The following is a 12,884-nucleotide window of genomic DNA, read 5'->3' on the forward strand; positions in this document are numbered from 1 at the left end:
TGCTGAAATAGACAGGATCTAACATGAGCCAAAGACCAAGAGAAGTGGGGAGGGGAACGAGAGAGAGAGAGTGAGACGCTCGGCACTAGAAAAGGGGATTTTCGGCATAACTCGATTCCCACAAGCCCACGTGAGTCTGAGAATCGAATGCGCGTTCGCCGTCGCATTTGTTTATGTGAGTCAGTGAGATACTGGCACTGTTAGTCATGATTCACGTCTTGTGACACACTTAATCAACAACACACCACAACACTGTTTATAGATCCCTCACATTTCACCAAATTCCCTTATTTATTTACTTGGAAGTAAACACTTTTTAGTTTTGTGTTTCCACTGGAAAGAAAAACCACAGATGACACCTACTTTATTATCTTCTTTCTCCCAGGCATCAGCGGAAAGGAAAAACCAAAGACTCTTGGGAGAAAGTCATCAGAAATCATACGTTTCATAGAGTTTTAAGAGAGATCTCAACAAATGTCTCAAACTGTCCTGAGACACACGACCAAATGCGTGGTGATGTTTGCTTGTCATGACAGTTTTAAAGTCGCCCTGTGGTGAAAATCCAGCTTTTAATGTTGTTTATGTGTCTATGTGGTGTTTTTAATGCGCTTTAATACAAACCATGTGTAAATTCATAAGTCGACAGCATTGCTGAGTATTTTCTCTTTAAAACTGCAGTGAAACAACACAGTCTTTGAAATCTCTGGTGTTTCTGACGTCACAAACTACCTTGTAACCAATCAGATCAACGTGTGATCGTCAACCAGTGGATCTCTGAGCTGAGTGAGTGAGTGGAGGCGGGGCTCATTTGCATATTCATAGAGCCGCGTAAGCGCGTATACTAAATGAGGCGAGGGTGTCGAGTTACATTCAAGATATTTTAAGGCATAAATAAAAAAAATAATTAGTAATTTAGTAATTAGTAATTTTGGTGATCAGAGATGAGTTTTAAGGAATAAAATGATTGGCTACAGTGGGACTTTAAGCTTATGTAACTTGTCCAAATGATCTGAGATTCTCTTTACAATAGTTTTATAGTGCTATACTCGAACTGTAAGACAACTATAAGCTTATTTGTGCCTGTTTTTGTTTCAGGAGAATCATCCGAGGCAAAGTTGAGACAATGAAACGTGAACTTAACGTCTCCTGAGCCACGAACGAGCAGCATCCGATCAGACGCGTGAGATTTTCCTCTGGTCGTCTGAGCGCAGGTATATCATTTCTCCTCGGAAACGAGCAGATTCCTTTTTGCTGACGATGGTTTGGAAACAATAAACTGTGAAAGCCACAGAGATGAATACAAGCAGTTTTGAGCTGCCGTCTCAAACCGCGTCAGCATTTCTTCACATTCCTGGATTGTCACATTCATTGTCTAAACCTGAAACAGCTTAGTTGAATATGACGTGAAAAATCTATCTATATCACTGCAAGTCCCACATTCAACATGTGCACAGGGACTGGAATGTAATGTTCAATTGAAACCATTTATTTTATTTTTTATAGGATTACAGAATAACCCAAATTAATCATTTGGAAAATAAAACCCCTGGACATATTTTCAATACAAGACAAGCAGAGATCTGATAAAGGTAAAGCATGTAATAGACTCTAAGTCCTCTAGGCATTCGAGTTCACCCAGTAGGGTCTCATTTGATCCCATTAAGATCATTTTAAATGGTGTGCAAGGTTGAATTCTGATAGGAATCCTGTTCCTATTGCTTTAAGACCCCTGTAGGGAATTCAGGATGGTTGTAGAAACGCATATCAGACCTGACAGATTTACTGTGTGTGAGAGTGTGTGTGTGTGTGTGTGTGTGTGTGTGGGGGGGGGGGGGGGGTTTCACCATCATTGTGTGGATAGAATTTCCAAAAATGTACTCAAAAGTCAAAAACAATTATTTATAAGCTCATAAAGAGGCCAAATAACATCTAAAATGAGCAGCGCACCCAAAATTGAACGTTTTCATCATTCATCCTCATGAAGGTTATTGTATAAATTTGCGAAAAAAAATAAATATATAGCATATTAGAATGATTATATTATATATATATATATGACTTCGGAAGTCATATGATTGCTTTGTGTGAAGAACAGACCCAATTTTAAGCTCAACATTTGTCATTTTGACATCAGATGTCATAGATGCCTGGTTTTGAATCGAATGCGATTTGACAGATGCTTTTATAGTGCTTTTTTATCCTTTTTGAAGTATCACCATCCACTTTAACTGTAATATAGGGCAGCTGAAGATCATATAAATCAAGCGAGCTTTGAATGGCGAGAGTAAATGATGGGTATTCAAATCTAAAATTTATTTTTTAAATGTAATTTAATCTAATTATTTGGTTACACTTTATTTTGATGGTCCCCTTTAGACATTCTGTTGCCTATAAGTAATGTTGCACCTGTCGGCATGTTAACTAACTCTCATTAGAGTATTAGTAGAGACTGTTAGGGTTAGTAGAGTAAGTTGACATGTAGTTGCAAAGTTACTTAAAGTTAGTAGAATGTCTGGAGGGGACCATCAAAATAAAGTGTTGGCAATTATTTTATTAAAGGTGCTCTAAGCGATGTTGGGTGATGTCACTTCTTGTTGACGTTCGTTGTATTGTCAAACAAAACGAAGGCTAGCTCGACCCTCCCTCCTCCTCCTCCTCCTCCTCCTCCTCCTCATCCCTTCCGTTCTTCCTGAAACAGTCATGAACTCACCTTTCGAAGGCTTTTACGATGTAATAACGGGACTTCGCGTGTTCCTTCTCCTTTTCCCTCTTCTTTGCTATTTGTTCATCGGAACATCGTCTCTTTGGTCGTGTGTCGGCCATATCAAAATTCTCAAGAATATAACATCTTAACGTTAGTCGTTGTCGTTGTTAGGACATCTTTCCTCTAGCTAACTTCCCTCTTCATGCTTCTCTCTCCTCCACACTCCCCTTCATGTGCACGCGCACTAACCCCCCCACCCCCACCCCCAAATCATTCTTGTTTGTTATTGGCTGGAACACTTTTTTTTTTTCGTGGCCCAGGCTGGGCCAGTTTGTTTTTGTTGCAGTTTGTGGAGCCTGGGCTGTCTACAGAGACCGCGTTTCTTTATGGTGTGTTCAGGGGACAGGCAGCTAGCGGATAGTGAGGAGATGTGCTGTATCATGTGACAAAAAATGTCTCGGCCTAAAAAACGCGTGACATCGCTTAGAGCGCCTTTAATAAGAATAGTTTTGAATGCTCTCAGGGTGTGTGTCCCGTTTGAGCCTGGAATGAACCAGCTCTGAACATTTTGTCTCCAGATCTAAAAGCTTTGCCTAAAGGGTTTTTTTTTGCATCATGTAGTTTTGCATCTTCCGCATGACTGAACTATAATCAAACTCTACTCCAGAAATCTGCTGTTTTTCCATGTCATATTTCCTTTCTAGCTAAATTGAAAGCATTTCCCTGACACAAAAGAGCATCTATAATTAATGGACTGTTACTCCGAACGTCTATTATGACCATTCGTTCACCTCGACGTCTGCATGAGGTCGAATCAGCTGCCGTTCTCTTACTAATGCTGAGGCTTTTGTTAAAACTCTCTCCACGTATTCAGAATTAGTCCTGCTTATAAGGTTATTTTTTGATCAGCCATTATGATTTCTTGAGTGTTACTGTGTTATTTCCACAGACTTATGTTCCTATGGAAACCAGATGAAGGATATTGTGCACTGTGTCGATATTTTCCTCTGTTCACTGAGGTAGTCTAAGAGAAGAGATTTGAGCAAAATAGTATGAAATTTTATATATATATATATATATATATATATATACATATATATATATATATATATATATATATATATATATATATATGGGACCTCTTTCAAAACAATACACACTTTTAATTCTTCCAAACCGGTAGTGTTTGTGTGTGTGTGTGTGTGTTAGAGTGAGTGTGTGTGTGTCTGTGTCTGTCTGTGTGTTTGTGTATGTTTGTGTTTGTGTCTCTCTCTCTATGTGTGTGTATGTGTGAATTTCAGTTCAGTTCATTTTTGCTGCTTATTGCACTTAAACAGTCAAATACACATAAAATAATGTCAAAATGCCGGTCTTGGTGAGTTTAACGTAAACACATTTAGTTATTATGTTTTAAGTGAATGTAGAGAAAGAAAACGCATGTGTGACAGTATAATGGATCTGTGCGTCAGGTCTTAAAGTGACAGCAGCCTATATTTTAATTTGTTCTTGATGAATGCAAGTATTAGCTACTTCTTATTACTTATAATATATTACATTTAAGATTTTGGTCCATATTGTCATGATATCATCCATGTTGAATGAATCTCCCGTTCTTCCACATCCCAAAGCTCCTCTATACGCTGATTTCACGCAGCCGTTATTTTGAAATCGAAAGCGAGGCTCCGGTGGGAAGAAAACCGGAAGTGTCGCCTTTAATCACAGGAGAGTCGTGAATGCGATGGCGTATTGTTGTGTTTAATGATGGTGTGTCAATTCTAAAAATGTACATACATTTATTTCATACTTTAGACTATATACAGTGAAATTAATTTATAAATAAAATAATTTTTTTATATATAATTCAGAATGTAAAAAAAGAAGCAGGAATGAACTATATACATATCCTATATTGAATAGTAACATCCAATAGTGTAAATCGCGGCAGCAGCTTCAGGTTGGTAATCCAAGGCATTGTTGTTTATCTTTACTTCCGGGGTTCTTCCCACCGGAGCCTCACTTTCGATTTCAAAATGGCGGCTGCGTGAAATCAGCGTATTGGATTGAGATCTGGAGACTGTGGAGGCCGTTTGAGTTTAGTGAATATATATATCCAGGGCTTGACATTCACTTTTTTGTTCATCAGTCACTGTGGTTAGTGGTTTTCCAAAGTTACGAGCCACTCAGTATTTTCACTGGCCACAATTTTGACATCAATACCATGGGGGAAAACTGCCATATAGATATTTTTAATATCATCTCATAATTTTGTAGCAGGGATATTAGGCTACTGTCACTTTAAGACATTTTGACATTATTTGATGTGTATTGGACTGTTTAAGTGCAATAAGCGGCAAAAATGAACTGAACTGAAGTGAAATTATGCGCAATACATGCAATCCCATGCTGAAATTCACACACACACACACACACACACACACACACACACACACACACACACACACACACACACACACACCGGTTTGGAAGAATTACAATTTTTTTATTGTTTTGAAAGAGGTTCCAAATGTTCACCAAGGCTGCAATTATTTGACAAAATACAGTAAAAACATTAATATTGTTAAATATTATTACAATAAAAACTGTTATATATATATATAGTAAAATGTAATGTATTCCTGTGATCAAAGCAGAATTTTCAGCATCATTACTCCAGTCTTCAGTGTCACATGATCCTTCACAAATCATTCGAATATGATGATTTGAAGAAACATTTCTGATTATTATCAATGATGAAAACAGTTTTGCTGCTTCAGATTTTTGTGCAAACCATTGTTCATTTTCTTTTTCACGATTCTTTGATGAATAGAAAGTTTAAAAGAACAGCATTTATTTGATATGTTTTGAAAAAGTAATTGTTTCTAACATTATAAATGTTATTTATATTTTCAAGATGATTTTAAAGAACAACAGAACAATGATATACCTGCGCTCAGAGAAAAACAGGTTGAACAAATGACTGACCATTAGAAACTGATGATTGAGATGGAGGAGATGATGATGATGATGATGATGATGATGATGATGATGATGATAACTATAGCAGAATGTGAAGTACATCCGTCTCGTCTTGTGTGTCAGTGCTGAGATTGTTCTGTTCTGTTCGACTGAAAAGAGACCAGTGAAAGGACAAGATGTCACCTTTCTCTCTTCTAGTGGTGAACATCTCATGGAGACCGAGAGAGACAGGGCATCTCTCAGCTTGATTCTCTATTGCATTTGATCCAGAGCACAAAATGATATATATATATATTTGAGAATAAAACCAGTGGAGACAAAAAAAAGAGGGGAAAGAGCAGAACAGAAGTGAGTGGAGAAAGAAAGAACAAAAACGTCATCGTGCCCTGCAAGCATTAACCCTTTATGATATGCAGAATGTTCTGAAAATTAATGTCTTTCCTCTCTGTGTATTTATTAATTTTTTTCGCATTTTAACACTCCTCCATAGGATGAATCGCTTCTCTGTTCTTCATCGAAAGTCATCTAAATGAATAAATGTAAGTGTTTTTCCTCATCACACTTTTTTGAGATTATTGATAAACAAATGGGCTATTATGGAAACTACATCACTGTTAAAAAATGGTCAACAAACTGAGTGATTAATTTTTTCTAGATCCAGTAATATTGCCTGTATTTCATCCTTGCTCTCCAACGGGACACTCGTTTTCTTGCCGTTTTCGCATTTTGAAACATAAAACCAATCATAACTGTGTTCCTTCTGCATAAATACTCAAATATCCACAGTTTAAATCGGGTTGTAATCATAATAGAATATTGGTTACTTTTTTATATAGTTTCCAAGTAAGGCAACATCATTTTAGTTAACTTGATGTACTAAAACAACTAAAAACTAAAATAATATTAATAAAAACTATATATATATATATATATACTTTTTTTTTTAAACAGAAACACCACAAAATTTCTAAAACTTAAAAAAATTTAATAATTAAAAATATAAAAAATTAAAACTGATTCAAAATAATAATAAAAACTATAATAGTATTCAATGATACAAAAAAAAATAAAAAAATATATATATATATAGTGCAAATTTTTCAAACAATTTCCAAAGTGTGTCTGCTATAGAATACTGTATCCCACAATACAATGCATTATCTTACACCTCCTAAAGTTCATAAAATGTTATTAAAAATGCAAAATAACTGTTTATTTGAGGGAATAGCTGAACAGAGCATGTAAACCCACTTCCAACACAGGAACTGAGTTTTTTGAGTTTACGTCGGATGGATTCAGTCGGGCCTGACATTAGACGTGGTTCTCTGCAAAAAAATAATAGGATCCTTTTAAATACATAATTAAATAAAGAACAGTGTGTCTCATTGAATTTATCATTAGAGACCGGCAGACCGTCTTTCTAGATCAGTGTCTGACCGAACGGCTCTCTGATTCTGAAGAGAAGCTACGGATATACAGAAAGTGACTGTAAAAGGAACGGGACGTCCAAAGAGCTTTTCTGAAAATGGCATTTCATAATTTGATCTGAAATAGACTCTCTCAAAGAGATTTACCTTTAAAAAAACACATCATTTGAAAAGGAATGGCTACTTTCTCAATACTCTCTCACTGTCATGTGACCAGGGCATTAACAGATGTACAGATACAAATTATTTTATTTAGTTTAGGAATAAGTTTAAAGTTAATTGGAATTGTAAAGATAATATTCTCAAACTGATTTCCAAGAACACTGGCTATTATCCATTCAGTTATCTTATCTTAGAAAAAGTGCCCATTATGCTTTTTGGGATAATAACTTTCATGTAGTGTGTAATAAAGTTGTTTGTGATTGTAAAAGGTCTGCAAAGTTTCAAAGATCTTTGAAAGTTATTGTCGCCCAAAAAGAAAGAAGCAATTCTGAACTGTAACAAATTAGCATAATTCTATCCTATGGTCCTCATTGGCTGCCGGTGAACAGCATCTACTTAGCTCCGCCCTCAAACACTGTAGTGTATCTGAGACTGGAAGAGATGAGATCGATACGGTAAAACTCACGCCATCGTTACTGTTCATATGTTTCCATCCACCTATTTTTATGCACATTTCTGGATATTGCACACAAAAAAAACACTGGATGGAAACGCCAAGAAGTGCATAAATCCTAAAAATGCGTATAAAAAAACTTTTATTATCCAATAAGAAGACTGGGATGGAAACACATCAACCGAATAAATCCCTCAATGCGCAACAATAACTTTTCCTCAGCTGAAGCTGTGATTGGATAACTGGACTAACCAGCGGACCAATCGTATCACAGCATCTCAAATGTTGGTTTGGTGATTCTAAAAGCAAGTGACGATTTTATTCTCTCGAACATATGGGATGGAAATGCTGCTTTATTCACAAATGTTTTATGCGATATTTAAATTATGCGCATAAGTTAAATATGCAACTTTGGATGGAAACAGCCACTGTGTGTATCAAGAGCTGAGATTCAGATATGCTAATCAGCGTTTCAGAGCAGAGTAGACCAATCACAACAGACTGGGCCATCTGACCAATCAGAGCAGAGTAGACCAATCACAACAGACTGGGCCATCTGACCAATCAGAGCAGAGTAGACCAATAACAACAGACTGGGCCATCTGACCAATCAGAGCAGAGTAAACCAATCACAACAGACTGGGCCATCTGACCAATCAGAGCAGAGTAGACCAATAACAACAGACTGGGCCATCTTACCAATCAGAGCAGAGTAGACCAATCACAACAGACTGGGCCATCTGACCAATCAGAGCAGAGTAGACCAATAACAACAGACTGGGCCATCTGACCAATCAGAGCAGAGTAGACCAATCACAACAGACTGGGCCATCTGACCAATCAGAGCAGAGTAGACCAATAACAACAGACTGGGCCATCTTACCAATCAAAGCAGAGTAGACCAATAACAACAGACTGGGCCGTCTGACCAATCAGAGCAGAGTAGACCAATCACAACAGACTGGGCCGTCTGACCAATCAGAGCAGAGTAGACCAATAACAACAGACTGGGCCATCTTACCAATCAGAGCAGAGTAGACCAATAACAACAGACTGGGCCATCTGACCAATCAGAGCAGAGTAGACCAATCACAACAGACTGGGCCATCTGACCAATCAGAGCAGAGTAGACCAATAACAACAGACTGGGCCATCTTACCAATCAGAGCAGAGTAGACCAATAACAACAGACTGGGCCGTCTGACCAATCAGAGCAGAGTAGACCAATAACAACAGACTGGGCCATCTTACCAATCAGAGCAGAGTAGACCAATCGCAACAGACTGGGCCATCTGACCAATCAGAGCAGAGTAGACCAATAACAACAGACTGGGCCATCTTACCAATCAGAGTAGAGTAGACCAATAACAACAGACTGGGCCGTCTGACCAATCAGAGCAGAGTAGACCAATCACAACAGACTGGGCCATCTGACCAATCAGAGCAGAGTAGACCAATAACAACAGACTGGGCCATCTTACCAATCAGAGCAGAGTAGACCAATAACAACAGACTGGGCCGTCTGACCAATCAGAGCAGAGTAGACCAATAACAACAGACTGGGCCATCTTACCAATCAGAGCAGAGTAGACCAATCGCAACAGACTGGGCCATCTGACCAATCAGAGCAGAGTAGACCAATAACAACAGACTGGGCCATCTTACCAATCAGAGTAGAGTAGACCAATAACAACAGACTGGGCCGTCTGACCAATCAGAGCAGAGTAGACCAATAACAACAGACTGGGCCATCTTACCAATCAGAGCAGAGTAGACCAATAACAACAGACTGGGCCGTCTGACCAATCAGAGCAGAGTAGACCAATAACAACAGACTGGGCCATCTTACCAATCAGAGCAGAGTAGACCAATCGCAACAGACTGGGCCATCTGACCAATCAGAGCAGAGTAGACCAATAACAACAGACTGGGCCATCTTACCAATCAGAGTAGAGTAGACCAATAACAACAGACTGGGCCGTCTGACCAATCAGAGCAGAGTAGACCAATAACAACAGACTGGGCCATCTTACCAATCAGAGCAGAGTAGACCAATAACAACAGACTGGGCCGTCTGACCAATCAGAGCAGAGTAGACCAATAACAACAGACTGGGCCATCTTACCAATCAGAGCAGAGTAGACCAATCACAACAGACTGGGCCGTCTGACCAATCAGAGCAGAGTAGACCAATCGCAACAGACTGAGCCGTCTGACCAATCAGAGCAGAGCAGCTCACAGAAAGGCGGGGTTTAAAGAGTCTGAATCCTTGATTGAACCTTTTTAGACACTGAGAGAAAAGAGCTGATGTGGAAATGGATATTATGAGACTACTAAAGTGTTTTTTGACCTTGGATGCATGTAAACCTGTTGTGAGAGACTCCAAAACAAGCCTTTAGAACAGCATAAAAGGTGCACTTTATATCATTTGATATAGAAACTTTCAAAATTAATTCAGAAAGCATGTCAAACTACCAATGACGTCTTGTGTTGACTCTGAACATTAAACGAACACACACATATCACTAATGTGAAGTCAAATGTTTTACAGTATTACATATATAAGATATACTTTATTTTACAGTGTCCTTGTTACATATGTCACATGTTACCGTAGTAATAACAGTAAATTATGCATAATTACATGCAACTAACCCTCAACCAAACCCTAACCCTACCCTAACCCTGTAGTAAGTACATGTAGTTGCTTAATATTACTCAGTACTTAAATATATAATTACACTGTAACAATGACACCTTAAAATAAAGTGTAACCGATATATTAAATATTGTAACAGTGAAATACTGCAAGCATTTAGTCCTTCCTTCTTGGCATGTGGTTTGTATTGTCTAGCGAGGGTCATGCCATTGTTTAAATGAATTCATCTGTGTGTGTTTGGCTTTGACAGGTGGCCGTTTCAGGAATAACTTCAGTAAACACACATAATAATCGGATGGAGCGCCACTGAAAGTCTTGAATGCTTGGATGCATTAACTCAAGGGCAGCCGCAAAAAATAGACCCAACAAGTTCATGTCCGAACATCAGGACAAAAAGCACATATTGCCATGAGAACAAATAAAATGTGCCTTTTTCTGGTTAAGTGATTTCTGTCACGCTGAACTAAAGCCTGATGTTTTAACTAGGTGTCATCATGAGCTCAGAAACCTTTGACGTAATGAGACGTGAAATAACAGCAAACAATGTAAGAGCTTCTGGACAACTGAGCTCATTCACAGCAGGTTCACCGGTCAATACTCTTCTCTATCTATTGTGTTTGGTGGAAAGCTTCACAAAAGAGAGTATAAACCAAATGTTGTAGGCAGTCTCTCCCTACTGGACAAAGAACATACTGCATTAATGCAGTAATATAATATATATACTTTGTCAACTTCACTGAGGCTTAATTCTGACAGTAACTTCTGTTTTCCTGCCACAGTTGTTTTATATTCTCTTTTTTGTGAAGATTTCCACCAAACACAAGATAAGAGTAACTCTAGTTTAATTACCTTTCCCTTGAAAAAGATTACTCTTAATTTTCTGTAATTTAATTACAGTTACTTCTGATGTAATTGCATTAAATACAGTATAGAATTAAACCAAAATGTAATGTCTAATGTTAAAATGTATGTGTTTTTTTTTTTTTTTTGTATGTAACTTTCTCTCTTTAAATACTTTGGTCAATTCAAGAATAATTTATACAATTTTATATTATTTATTTTAAATAATTAAAATAGCTTTTTAATGTGTCCTTGTGTTGTTCAACTGGTTGAGGTTAGTAAATAGTAATAAGTAATGCAATACTAATATAATCTAATTAGACTGTTGCAGATGTAACTAAGCTAGTAATTACTTTTTTTAAGGGTACGGTAACTTACCCAACACTGTATACATATGGACATGAATTCATTCTGTCTGCTTTAGACCTACTTGATTAATCATCAGTATTGAACGTTAAAATAGCATTGTGCAGTGTAAAAAAAAAAAAAAAGTTGCTACCTTAAATTTTTAAGTACAGTCAACTTGGATGTTTAAGTCATTTCAACTTAAATTACATTAAACTAGCTTAAAAAAATGAGTTGAATCTTGTATAACTAAAAAAAAAAAAAAAAAAGTATTAAAGTCCCCCTGTAGTCAATCATTTTATTCCTTAAAACTCACCTTTGATCACCAAAATGACAAAAAAATTATAATAATTCCTTTTAAAAAATTGTCATGCCTTAAAATAGCTTAAATGTAACTTGACGTGAACTCTATGAATATGCAAATGAGCCCCGCCTCCACTCACTCACTCAGCTCAGAGATCCACTGGTTGACGATCACACATTGATCTGATTGGTTACAAGGTAGTTTGTGACGTCAGAAACACCAGCGATTTCAAAGCGTGTTTTTGAGACTGTCTTTGGTTCACTGCAGTTTTAAGGAGGAAATACTCAGCAATGCTGTCGACTTATGAATTTACACATGCTTTGTCTTAAAGCGCATTAAAAACACCACATAGACACATAAACAACATTAAAAGCTGGATTTTCACCACAGGGGGACTAACTTATTTTGATGAGTTAAAATCAATGCAAAAACATATGTTGCCATAATGGTCATATCATTTTTTTACAGTGTGGGTTTTGATGTTCAGTACTTCATTTGAACGTTTTACTGGGCTAAATAAATAAATTTGAAATTAAACCGTGACAGTGTGTTGTGCTTCATAATACAAATGCACATTTCCACTCTTCTTATAGCCAGCAAACATGCATTTACTTGCTGCATATACTGTATAGTGTACTTGTAAGTAGAGTTTTACTATTTACTAGTTGTTGTACCAAGCCTTGACCACTAGAGGGCGCAGTTTCAAACTTTTCTACAAACGTTTAAATACGACTAGGTCTATTCATGGGTTTCATCCGGTTCCTTTCCACAGGTGTATAAAATCAAGCACCTAGATTATGAATGCAGACTGCATTGTGCTTGATTAATACACCTGTGGAAAGGGACCGGATGAAACCCATGAATACAGTACAGGTCAAAAGTTTGTGTTTTTTTTATATTTTTGAAAGAAGTCTCTAATGCTTATCAAGGCTGCGTTTATTTGATCAAAAATACAGAAAAATAATATTGTGAAATATTATTACAACTTAAAATAATAGTTTTCTATTTGAATA

The 12,884-nt window shown here is 37.2% G+C and overlaps 1 long non-coding RNA gene across 1 annotated transcript; it reads left to right on the forward strand.

The window, feature by feature from the left end:
* Positions 1-46: 46 nt before the first annotated feature.
* On the forward strand, positions 47-1,792 carry LOC309501253. The gene is made up of 3 exons (XR_014206819.1): positions 47-130; positions 1,096-1,211; positions 1,512-1,792. It is a non-coding gene; the product is annotated as an uncharacterized lncRNA (long non-coding RNA).
* Positions 1,793-12,884: the final 11,092 nt, after the last annotated feature.

Source organism: Leuciscus leuciscus (genome assembly GCF_965113295.1).
Source record: "Leuciscus leuciscus genome assembly, chromosome: 6".
Taxonomy (NCBI): domain Eukaryota; kingdom Metazoa; phylum Chordata; class Actinopteri; order Cypriniformes; family Leuciscidae; genus Leuciscus; species Leuciscus leuciscus.